The sequence below is a fragment of the Capra hircus genome, chromosome 10 (assembly GCF_001704415.2).
Source record: "Capra hircus breed San Clemente chromosome 10, ASM170441v1, whole genome shotgun sequence".
Lineage (NCBI taxonomy): Eukaryota > Metazoa > Chordata > Mammalia > Artiodactyla > Bovidae > Capra > Capra hircus.
The window spans coordinates 67,291,085-67,303,701 of NC_030817.1; positions in this window are offsets into that span (position 1 = coordinate 67,291,085).

Below are 12,617 nucleotides of genomic sequence, written 5' to 3' on the forward strand. Positions count from 1 at the left end.
CATGCCACCTGTTTCACAGACCAGTTTGTAATATTAGGGTTGATTGCAGTCATCACTGGGCACCCTAATTAATTCACTGTGCAAGTGTATGCAAATATATGCAAATAAGAACAACATCTGGACTATCCCAAGAATCTTAGTGTTATTTTTGTTCAGGTTCCTGGGCTGGAAATGCAGGGTTCACGTGGGGTTCATGTGGGCTGGGGGCATTTAAAGGACAGAACTGTTTCCTTTTTAAAACAGTCCTTTCTCCCTCTACTTCCTTTTCTTCTTTCTAGTAGAAATTCAGCCTTAGACTCAGTGAGGGAAAGGAGAAATGTGAACCCAAACCCAAAATTGAAAGTCCAGAAAAAAAAAGCCCAAGTTTTCATGGGAATGGGTACAGCCTGGAAGTACTGTCTCTCCATTAAAGAAATAGGGTCATAAGATTGTCATATTATTTTTTGAATAATGTCATAATCATTTTGGAATTAAAACAAAGTTTATACCCAGCTATTTGAGTCTCTAAATTATGTGCTGAGAATGTAGATTGTAACTGAAAGTGGATTAAACCACAGGTTTGCTGCAGCCCTGGCTGGGTAGTTACTGAAGAGGTATTTAACATGTAAATCTTACCCTGTTTTTAATGAGCAGTAGCTCTGAAAGACACAGATGCTGAGTTACAGAGACACTGGTGGTTCTGGGAGGTCACAGAGCAGACTCAGGCAATTGGCCTATCATACCCCTGCTGCTCCTTCCCTTTTCTGGGAAAGGGAAGGGAAACTAACATTTCCTGAGCATCTATATGATTGGCACCAGGCTAAGGATGAGCATGTGCGTCATCTCATTTTTAATCCCCAGTTTTTAAAAACAGATGAAGAAACTAGGATGAAAAAATGTTAAGTAATTTATAAAGGACACAGCAGGATTTCTTCCTGTCTGAGATTCCAAACCCCACCCTTCTTTTACTAACTAGCTACTTCTCTAAAACTGCCTGTAGCAGAGGAAGCTTCTGCTTTACTGGCAAGCCCGACCAAGACTGGTGGCTATCCTCATAATTGCTGGCAAAGCTAGGGGCAAATATCTGCTGCCTCCAGAGGCCATATCTTGCACAACCATTTATATAGGTTGATAAATGAGCTCTAGGCCACCCTGGCTTCCATTTCACTCTCATAGGCTGACCTCCATACCAAGTTTTCTTTCTGTCTGAGAAGCAGTCTTGGACTTTGGAGGCATCAAAAATACACCAGATCAGGCAAGGTGTACATGCTGCGTACATGCAGTGAACAGGCTACATGCTGGAACAACCTGGATCAGGCTTCTGTGGTGCACGATTGGGGCTGATGAAGGATATTTCTGGTTTCATGAATAAGGTAAGGATTTGAATGACGTGAGACCCTCTGTGTTCAAGGGAGATGCCTGCTAGTCCTCCAGAGAGAAATAACACAGGTGATTAAAAATGAACATCAGGCTCAAACTTGCAGTGTCTGTTCTCCAGGATGGCAGTCACCCTAAGGGAAAGGGGCAGGACAATTGTTCCACACCCACTAGCTCAAACTCAGGTTAGAGAAGTGGCTCTGTTTTCTCTTGTTTTTCCCTTCTCATATTTGGGAGGAGGGGGCATAGATGGAAAAGGGGCATTTTAGGACTTTATCTACAACCTGCATTAGTAAATTTATTAATTTTAAAGGCTGAATCTTCTTTTTTCCTTTTTAATGCAAGTCTCTATCTAGAGTTGTAGCCCTAAATTTCAGATGTCCGTTTGAATAACCTAGAGAGTTTTACAAAATTCCAAGGCCTGGATCCCCTCCCTAGGGGGGATGGTCTGAGGGGAGTATGCATGCGTGCTAAGTTGCTTTAGTTGTGTCTGACTCTTTGTGATCCCATGGACTGTAGCCCGCCAAGTTCCTCTGTCCATGGGATTTCCGAGGCAAGAATACTGGAGTGGGTTGCCATGCCCTCCTCCAGGGGATCTTCCTGACCCAGGGATCGGACCTGCATCTCCTGCATTGGCAGGCAGGTTCTTCACCACTAGCACTATCTGGGATGCCCAGGTGAGCAGAGGCATAGGGATTTTTTCAAGCTCCCCAGGTAATCCTAGCATTTAAAACCACTGCATCCAAATCACTTGGAGGCTTTATTAAACCACAGACTGCGGGGCCCACACTCTGAGTTTCTTAGTCAGTGAGTCTGAGAAGATCAAGGATTATTAGCTGGGCTTCCCTGGTGGCTCAGTGGTAAAGAATCCACCTGCCAATGCAGGAGACACAGTTTCGATCCCTGATCCGGAAAGATCCCACATGCCTGAGCAGCTGAGCCCATGCACCACAATTATTGAGCCTGTGTCTAGAGCCCAGAAGCTGCGACTGTTGAAGCCCATGTACCCTACAGCCTGTGATCCATAACAAGTGAAGCCGCTGCAATGAGAAGTCCATGCGTCGCAACTATAGAGTAGTCCCCACTTGCCACAACTAGAGAAAAGCCCGTGCAGCAACGAAGACCCAGCACAATCAAAAAGTAAATAAATAAATGTTTTTTTAAATAAGAATTATTAGCATTTCTAACAAGTTCCAGGTGATGCTGATGCTGCTGAACCAGAGACCACAATTTGAAAAATCACTGTTCTAGAGAGATTAGGTAAAGGCAACTGTTAATAATAATAACTATGACCATGTATTGAGTACTTATTATATGTCACTTAACACTTTGGTATTAAGCATTTTACATATTATAGCCTCATTTATTCCTATAGTAGTCATATTCTATACAATGATTTTTTTTAGGTACCTTATATGCTGTTTTTATAATGCTACAGTTATTTTATATGCGCTAGGTTGGACTCCCTAACTGAAACATGCACCTTTCGAAAATAGAGTTGATGACTTTTTCATTCTTCTTCTGGACTTTATTTTCCTGGTCTATGGTTGTCACACAGTACTGAACACATAGTAATAGCTATGATTTGTTGAGCATCTAACATGTACCAAAAGCTCTCTGCTAGGTTTTTCATATAATTTATTATAATTTCTACTTCCCAACAACTACCTGAGGATGAGTGCTATAATTATCTCCATCTGACAGACGGAACTCCATCTGGAACTAAGTTCAGAGAGATTAATATACTCGTTCCAAATCACCAGTAGGTGCCTTTGCTGGAATTTGAATCCCCATTTGTCTGACTCCAAAGCTTTGTTCTTACCCTGTTATTTTGGCTTCTTAACTGAGTCACAGCATTATCTCCGGCCACCTAATTAAATCCCCAAGGAGTCCTGGTCCTCTTTTCAACAGACCGTGGGAATGACTGGAGTGGAGAAGGGGTGGGAGTGAGGGTCTCGATGACTTCGAAGATGCTGGCTAGAATGGCAGGGAGGCACACTGACCAAGGCCCCTCGGCCCCTGTAGCTTTTATCTCCCCAAACCACAATACCTGCCACGTAGTTGGTACACAATAAATATTTACTAGAATAGTACTGATGCTGTCTACCTTATAGTACTTGGTTACATACTGTTGGTGCTAATGTCCTCTATTTCTTCTTCTGTATAAATTTTATCTCCTCAAAAGCCTATAACAGAGCAAAAGACAGGCAAACTAATATTAGTGACATATAGGAATGATTATATGTGAAGTGGAATTTGTAAGGTTGCAAGGTTGGTTTTATACACAAAATCAATCAATAACTAACTCAATATCAATAAAATAAATAACAAAATCACATGAACATCTCAGTAGAAACAAAAAAGCATTTGGTAAAATCTAAAAAATTTTTGTGATAAAGACACTCAATAAACTAGGGATGAAAGGGAACTTCCTCAACCCGATAAAGGGCACCTACAAAAACCCCACAGCTAACATCACACATAATAGTGAAAGACTGAGAGCTTTCGCCCTAAGATCAGCGACATGACAAAGATGTTCACTCTTGTCACTTTTGTGCAACATTTTACTGGAAGTTTTAGCCAGGGAAGTTAGGCAAGAAAAAGAAATAAAAGACATACAGACCTTGAAAAAGTAAGACTATCTTTACTCACAGATGACCTAATCAATATTGTACATAGAAAAGCCTGATTCCTCAAAAATTAAAAAAAAAAAACAAAACTATTGGACTAAATAAATGAATTCAGTAAGATTGTAGAATACAAGATCAATATAGAAAAATTAATTGTATTTCAATGCACCAGAAATGAACAATATAAAAATAAACTTAAGAAAACAATTGTATTTATAGCAGCAGCAAAAAAAGTAAAATACTCAGGAGTAATTTAACGTGCCAAAGTGTACACTGAAAGCTATTAGACACTGTTGAAAGAAATTTAAAAAGATCTAAATGAAAGGAAAGATACCCATTGTCATGAGTTGATCAGAAGACTTAATATTGTTAAAACAGCCATACTTCCTAATTGATTTACAGATCAATGCCATCTCCAATCAAAATCCCAGATGGCTCTTTTGCAGAAATTGACAAGTGTATCCTGAAATTCACATGGAAATACAAGGGACTAAGAATATCCAAAGGATCTTGAAAAACAGGAGAAAAGTTGGAAGATTCACACCTCCCAATTTTAGAAGTTACTATACAGCAACAGTAATTCAGATAGTATGGTAATGGAATAAAGGATAGACACATACATGAAAGGAAGAGAAATACAACTTAGTGACCAATACCATTCAATGGGAGAAAGAATAATCTTTTCAACAAATGATGCTGGGACCACTGGATATCCATACATAAAAAAATGAACTTAAATCCCCTTTTTAACACTAAAAGTTAGTTAAAATGGAGCATAGCCCTAAATGTAAGAGCTAAAACTTATAAAATTCTTGGAAGAAAACATATGAGTAAATCATTATGGCCTTGGGTTAGGTAATGGTTTCTTGGATATGACCCCCAAAGCATAAGCAATATAGAAAGAATAGACAAATTGAACTACATCAAAATTAAAAATGTTTGTGCTGTAAATGACATCATCAAAACAAGAAGTAAAAAGATAACAGAATAGGAAAAAGCATATGCAAATCATATGTCTGATAAGGGACTTGTATCCAAAATATATAAAGAATTCTTACAGAAAGTTAGAGTTAGTTGCTCAGTCATGCAAGACTCTTTGCAACCCCGTGCACTGTAGCCCACCAGGCTGCTCTGTCCATGGGATTTTCCAAGCAAGAATACCAGAGTGGATTGTCATTGCCTTCTCGAGAGGATCTTCCTGATCCAGAGATCAAACCTGGGTCTCCTACGTTACAGGTGAATTCTTTACTGTCTGAGCTACCAGGGAAGCTAGCCAATAAAAAGACACATAACCCAGTTTTAAAATGGGCAAAAGATTTGAATAGACATTTCTTTAAGGAAGATATGCAAATGGCCAATAAGCCCAAAGCCCATGAACACATATTTAACAGCATTCAGTTAATTCAGTTCAGTCACTCAGTGTCCGACTTTTTGTGACCCCATGAACTGCAGCATGCCAGGCTTCCCTGTCCATCACCAACTTCCAGAACTTGCTCAAACTCATGTCCATCAGGTCCATGATGCCATCCAACCATCTCATCCTCATCCCCTTCTCCTCCTGCCTTCAATCTTTCCCAGCATCAGGGTCTTTTCCAGTGATTCAGTTCTTCACATCAGGTGACCAAAATATTGCAGTTTCAGCTTCAGCATCAGACCTTCCAATGAAGCATTAGTTATTACATAAATGCAATTAAACCCCTAGTGATTCTTCAAAAGATTAGACATAAATTTACCACTTGACTCAGCAATTGCACACTCCAGGTATACACTCAAAAGGATGGAAAACAGGTATTTAAACAAAAACTTCTACATGAATGTTAATAACATCAAATGGTGGATACAACACAAATGTATACCAACTAATGAACAGATAAACAGAATGTGATAAATTCATGCAATGGAACAGTATTCAGCCATCAAAAAGAATGAAGTACTGATACACGCTACAGCATGGATAAATCTAGAGAGGACTGTAAGTGAAATAGGCCAGTTACAAAAGACAACATAGAATATGATTCCATTGTCAAAGTCTCAGGAATAGGCCAGTTTATAGAGACGGAAAGTAGATCAGTGGCTACTTGGTTACTTGGGCTGGGGAGTGACTGATACAGGGTATCAGCGTACAGGGTTTATTCTGAGGGTAATGAAAATGTTCTAAAATTGTGAGTATTTAAAAAAACATTAGGTTGTATACTTTAAATCAGGGATCCCCAACTTCTGGGATCTAATGCCTGATGATCTGAGGTGGAGCTGATGTAATAATAATAGAAATAAAGTACACAGTAAATGTAACGTGCTTGAATCATCTCGAAACCATCCGCCCCACTGCCTTGTCCGTGGAAAAATTTTCTTCCGTGAAACCAGTCCCTGGTTGGGAACTGCTGCTTTAAATGAATGAATTTTGAGGTAGGTGATTATAACTCAATTGTATCTCAGTAAAGACTATTTAGCACAGGCAATGAGAAGGCAGTCAGGAAATGTGTCTTATTCCTCATAGCCTCTGTAACCCTCATATAGTTAGAGGCACACAGTCTGTGTTCAATAAATATTCAATGTAAAGGAGATAATTTCTTTGCAGAGAATAATGATTTCCGTTAAACCTATTAGGGATGTGTAGAAATAGGAAGAGACCTCCCTTCATTAACAAAGAATCAAAAGAGATCAAATAAAACAAGAGCTCCAAAACATAAGACTAATTTTTTTAAAAATGATATTTCAAAGATAATGACACAAACTTTATTTCAAGTACAAAGAAATGGAATACAGAAGCTCTCTGCCTACAGGGAATATTTGAATAACAAACATTCGAGCAAAAACTTCCTTCCTGCAGACAAGGAAACTGGTAAACTCCAGGGATCCTTTTAGAGGAACTACATTCTAAACCCAACATTGTTTTATTATCCTCTTCTGGGAGCTTACCTTGTCCAAAGGCACAGTGAAGGTCATAGCCTGTGATCCTGTCTTGGAGCTGAATTAGGCTGGGAAGTAGTTTCTCCCTAAAGTCAATAAGAATTTATGCCTGGGGCTTTATAGAGAGGTCAGTTTTGTATATTTTATATCCTCATTGTGAGAGCAATCAGGATGGAAAAAATAATTCTACTCTGAAGTATCTGGGAATTTTTGATATTTTTCTCTAGTTGTGAAAACCAGGATTGACCCCAGTACTTAAGTTTCTTCATCACAAGTTTACATAGTCTCAGATGATAATGCTTAGAAGCTTGTCAAACCTGGAACAGGCTCCATAATCTGGTCTGATCTGGGGAAAGAGTTGAGGGTCTTTGGCTTCTCCCTTTATCACTTAGAGGTCATCACATCTAGAACAGGTTCAATGACCCTGAATCCTTAGGAAAGAGATTGAAATGGCCCTATCGTTACCTAATTTCATGTCGCAGTTTGACATTTCTTTGAACAAAGTTAACCAGTGTTAGTAATTTAAGGCTGGGCTGGTCCTAAGAGAACAACCTGCTACTTACTCAAATCACTGATTTCTGTGTCCTAACACCTGCCAAGGAGTAAGTCAGGTTTGCGTACAGAGAACATCTGAAAGCTGGGAAAGATCCATATAGTGGTCACTGGTTTAGCATAGCTACCTCTCTGGGTAAAGAGACAGTAATAACCCCACTTGTAGAGCTGTTTAAAATGTCACCCAGATGGAGGCAAATCATTTTCACATGGGGATGATAACATTAAAGGAAGCAGCCTCTAGCCTTTTCCAGTCCTTCTCTGAGACCAGCATCTTAGAACTGGAGACAACTCATTGGTCTACATGAGGACTTAGGATGAATGCAGCTTATACATTTGGTAAAGAGTATCTTAAAGTGAAACAACAGATTAATTTTCATTAATTTTTATTTCAACATTGCTGTATTTTCTGCCTTTTTTGTCTTTAATGACTGGTTATGAACATAATTAAACAATATATGATTAAAAGTAAAACAACATAAAGTAAAAATAAATTTAAAGAAAGCAGCACACATCCTCCACACAGGATGACTCCACTGAAACGCTGAGCACTTTATGAGCTCATGAAGGCTGACTGCTGTGGCTGTGGCCCAAGGTGAGGCCAGAGAGAGGTGACAAATGCAGAAGGAAAGCAGGGTAGGAAGAGAGATTAAGGAGACAGAATCTGCACGGCAGATAGAGAAAAGGAAGCTGGCAGAGAGGGAAAGGAAGTCCAGGATGGGCAGAAGAGGAACTTTGGGGGCAAAGATCTATCCTTAGTTCCAGAAAATTCCATAACCATTTAGAGAGCGCAGCAAAGCCCAGAGCCATGTGTCTGCCTGTTTAATGGGCCTGAGACATCCTAGCTGTGTTGGCAGGCTCTACAGCCCCTTCCTCTCTGGCCCACCTGAGAAGCTCACGTGGACCAGACAGAAAGTCAGAGGTGAGGTAATGGTGGCTCCTGGGACTAGCCTCCTGCATCCAAGAGGACTTTTTCTTTGAGCTTACAGGATCTCTGATTGTTTCTTGGCTGGGAAAGCCCCTTCAGCCTGACTTACTCTCCCTCATCCAGCAGCGTTCAGAAAAAGGGTGAGTGGCCCCATTAGGTCCCTACAAGCCCACCCGAATAACAAACCACAGTCCCTTGTCCAGACATGCACATTAGCCTGAACCCACAGGGCCAGCGCAGGAGTAAAAGATAAGGTAGTGTGCTCAATGTACGCAAGGATAGAAGCAGGAACTGAAAACGTGCCCCAGAGCTGAGGCTGGGCTGCTGGACCGCTTCCTGCGGGTGATGCAATCGCTTCTGCCGCAGGTGGCGGCGGTGGTGGGAGTGTCTGCGACTGAGAGAGGCTGGAATTCACCTCGCTAGGCTGCCTCCGGCTTGGCCTTCCAGTTCTGGGGGCACTGGGGACACTGTGTTATTGAGGGGGAACAGGGATGAATCCTGCCTGTCGGGAGGGCCTGGGCGTGTCTTTGGGGCAGTAGATGTAGGGGATGTGAGCACTGACTTTCATGCCAGACAGATGTGACCTTAAATCAGGGTTCTGTTGCCTGTCTTTGGAGAAGTGACCTTAGCTTCCTTGAATGTAAAATGGCTCCGATGTTGATAAATCCCTCTTGGGATTGTTTAGGATTAAATGAACTGTGCCTGGCATTCAGTAGGTGCTCAACAGGTGAGAATTGTTTTAATTATAGCCCAGGGACCTCAGGCAGGATTGAGATAAGAGGCTGGTGCTGCCCCAAAGTCCTAACCCCTACCCAGACTGCCTATTTACCTAAATTATGCCACCTCTGAATCTGTAGGGGCAAAGATGTAAATGTGAGTGCTGGAAGGTCACTTGTTGATGGCAGAGCTGGGAACTGAATTCTTTCTACTTGGCCTGATGATAGCGGGGCATCAGGCATTTCCCAGACACTCTGTGCAAGGAAAGGCAAGACCACTTGTGGGGATGCTCAGCCCTCCTGGAAAGGCCGGTTTCCCTTACCTCGTGCATTTGCAGCTCTTCCTGCCATACCCTCCTCCTATCCCCAGTTTCTCTTTGAGCTTGTTTATAGGTGTGCAGATGAGGGTTCATGTTTGGGATGAAAGGGTGCGGATATATTCAGTGATCCCCCCAGGGATTTATCTGCACCTCCAGCTCTTGGCGTGGAGCCTAGCACGTGGCAGGTGCTCAGCAAATGTCTGGTGAACTCACACGTGGGTAAGTGAACAGCTGGCTCGTTTTCAGATAGTGGCCCTCTCCCAGTCCAGCGGGGAGTTGAGCGTTTGGCTGGGAAACAGCTGATCCAACTCATTTCTTGGCCCAGCACCTCTTAAACACCAGATTCAAAAACTGAGAGGCTCTGAGCTTGAAAAGCACAGGTCCCTGGTGCTTCTGGTGGCAGGTTTCCTTGATAGCAACTGATTATACTCTGGCCTCAGCTGGAAATTTCTGAGATGTTCATGCCAGTCCCAAGGAGACTAATGTACTGATGTAACTTTGCCCAGGAAAGAGGATGCATCGAGGGAGGAGTAGAGTAAAAGGCAGAGTATTTTGATTGGATTTCTTCATTCCTTGGCAGGTTAAAGCCAACTTCTTTTCCATGGGCTGAGCAGGCTGAGTGCTGGACTAGGCAAGAGGCAAGAACACTTCCTGAGGACCATGCTTATAGTTTTTCTGTAAATTTGTCTCCATAAGCTTAGTATATTCTGTCATGTGCCAGACCTGGAGGAGGGTAGTCTGAAGGTATCAAGATGTTGATGGCATCAGCTATGCCTCTTAGGGGGAGGCTCTGCTGGTGAGAAGAAACATGTAAGCCAAGACAATGTAGATAGGGCATTCACGGAAAATCTTCCACTGCAGCTTTTTTCTCCACTCTTCAAACACAGGACTATTCCTATTTTCTAAATGTGGAGAGGCACATTCATTCACTCATTCAGCAAATATTTTTTGAGTATTCCCCAAAACAAAACTGTGTACTGACTGTCATAATGCATGTGATCCCAAACTTCACCTAATATTTTAGGTTCCATTCAGCTTTTCCATGGTAGCCTCAGTCTCTGCATTTCCCTTTACATCCAGGTCTTGGAATTCCTAAGTATTTTCTCTTTAGCAACGCTTTTTCTATTTGAACCCCACTCTCCAGTGATTGGTAAGGAGGGAGTTCAGTGACTAGGAAATCAAGTCTCTCCACTTGCTCAGTCGATTAGAAGAAGCCACTCTGTCAGTTCTGGTAGGTTCCCCTCCCTCCCTAACCCCCTTCCCCTCTTCTGTGCCATGTGCGCACACACACACACAAACACCTCTCTGCAACTCAGAAGAGACTATTCCTTTGCACACAGATGGAATAATGCACAGAGAGATAAATTCACTCTGTTAGAGCAAGTCCACCGAGGAAGGACACCATGGCTTCCAGGTTCCCGGCCTTTCTAACACACACGATCCCTCCCAGAGGGAGTTAAGAGGCAAGAGAGTTGAGCAGTATGGGCTTTTCCACCAAGACCCCCACCTTACACATAAATCAGTTTCCAATCTAACCCCTCCCTAGGGGTTGAGTTACAAACCTCAGTAACCCCAGGGCGGCCTGCCTGGTAATTCCTATTATTCAGCTGTCAGCTGGTGTTTTTTAAAAACCTCCCTTCCCAGTGATCCAGTTACTAGAGTTTTAGAGCCCATTCCTTGTCTCAGAGAGAAACCCTATAGCCAGGTGAAACAATGGAGAGAGCTCGGCAGCTTTCTACAGGGAGCTGGGTTTTCTCTTCTGCTGAAAGCAGCCTCCCCTTAACTCTTTGCATTTCCTCCCCAGTCTTCTGTGCCTCCCTCTCAAGTGCCCAGCTGATGCCTTTCGGAGTAACTTGACTTTTTTTTGCGGCAAAATACTTCTTCCCAGAGCCAGCATCAGTTAGCAGAGGGAAAAATAAAAAACAAACAAACAAACGAAAAAAAAAAGGGCAAAGAATGGTTTCAACAGAGAAAGAGGGAAAAGAGATTCTGCTGCGGATGCAAGATGCATGTGCTCTGAACCACAAGTCCAGGGTTCTTCTGTTCCCAGGGTGCTGCTGTTGGTAGCAGACTTGGAGCCAAGACCTCCAGCCCAGCAGGTCCTGACACTTCGGGCTGCAGAGTCTATCCTGTGCTGGAGGGGAGAAAGGGCATAGGGAGGGGTCTGCTTTGACAGTGATGAGAAGTGGGAGTGAGGCTTCTGACCTCCCTGACCCCTTTATCCCTGACAGTCTTTTTCTGGTCCCTCTAGCTCATAAGGCTGGGCCCCTGCTGCTTGACCTTAGAGGCTGAGAGCAAAGGAGGCCAAGTTATGGGTGTCCTTCACAGGGAGCCCAGGGGGGCAAGCTGGGAAGGCCTGGTAGAGAGGCCTGTGAAGAAATGTCACCATAGGGTATGACCCTTCTTCTGTCTTCCAACCTGCTCAGACCCACTAAAATGATCCCCTTTGCTCCTTAGCCCCATTCCCCTACAATGTGAGTTTAAAACTTTTACAAGGTCGCAGACCCCTTTGGGAAACTGTTCTAAGCTACAGAGCCACCACACCCACATAAAAATGCTTGTGTGAACTCACAAATACAATCTAGCAAGTTTCTCTCCTAAAGCTGAGGAGCCCCTGGTGAGCCTGGTGAATACATGGACCCCAGGTTATAAGCTTTCTCTACCAGATTCCTTGCCTCGTGGACCCAATTCTGCCTTGCAGGGCTGTGGTAAGGCAGACAGAGCTTTAGCAGCTCAAGTGGGTCAGGATGACCCATGTACCCTGGGCTGTGTTGCCCCAGAGGACAGACTCACACCTGGTTTGTCCTTTAGTTCTACTCTTGACCCTAAGTCATGCCCTTAGGCCCAACTGGCCCACCTGAGATACGGGCCCAGGAGGAGAGCCAGTCAGAAGAGACGGACAGATCTAAGGAGGTGAGTGTAGACCTAAGCAAATGTGGTGAGGGCTCCTTGGTGCCCCGCACGGAGGCTGGTCTTGGCCTTCTCGTCTGCTCACATATGGCATGACTGCTACATCACCCTGACCAGTTCTGACACTCCTTCTTGGCCAAGCCTCCTGGCAAAATAATATACCTCCTTTTGGCTCCAGCACCTCTTTCTGGACATCTGTCAACTTATGTGGGGACCGGGCTGATGACCAAACTTGACTCTTGCCCCTTTCCCTTTTCCCTCTTCTCCATCTTTTGGGGATAGCATTTTCCTACTC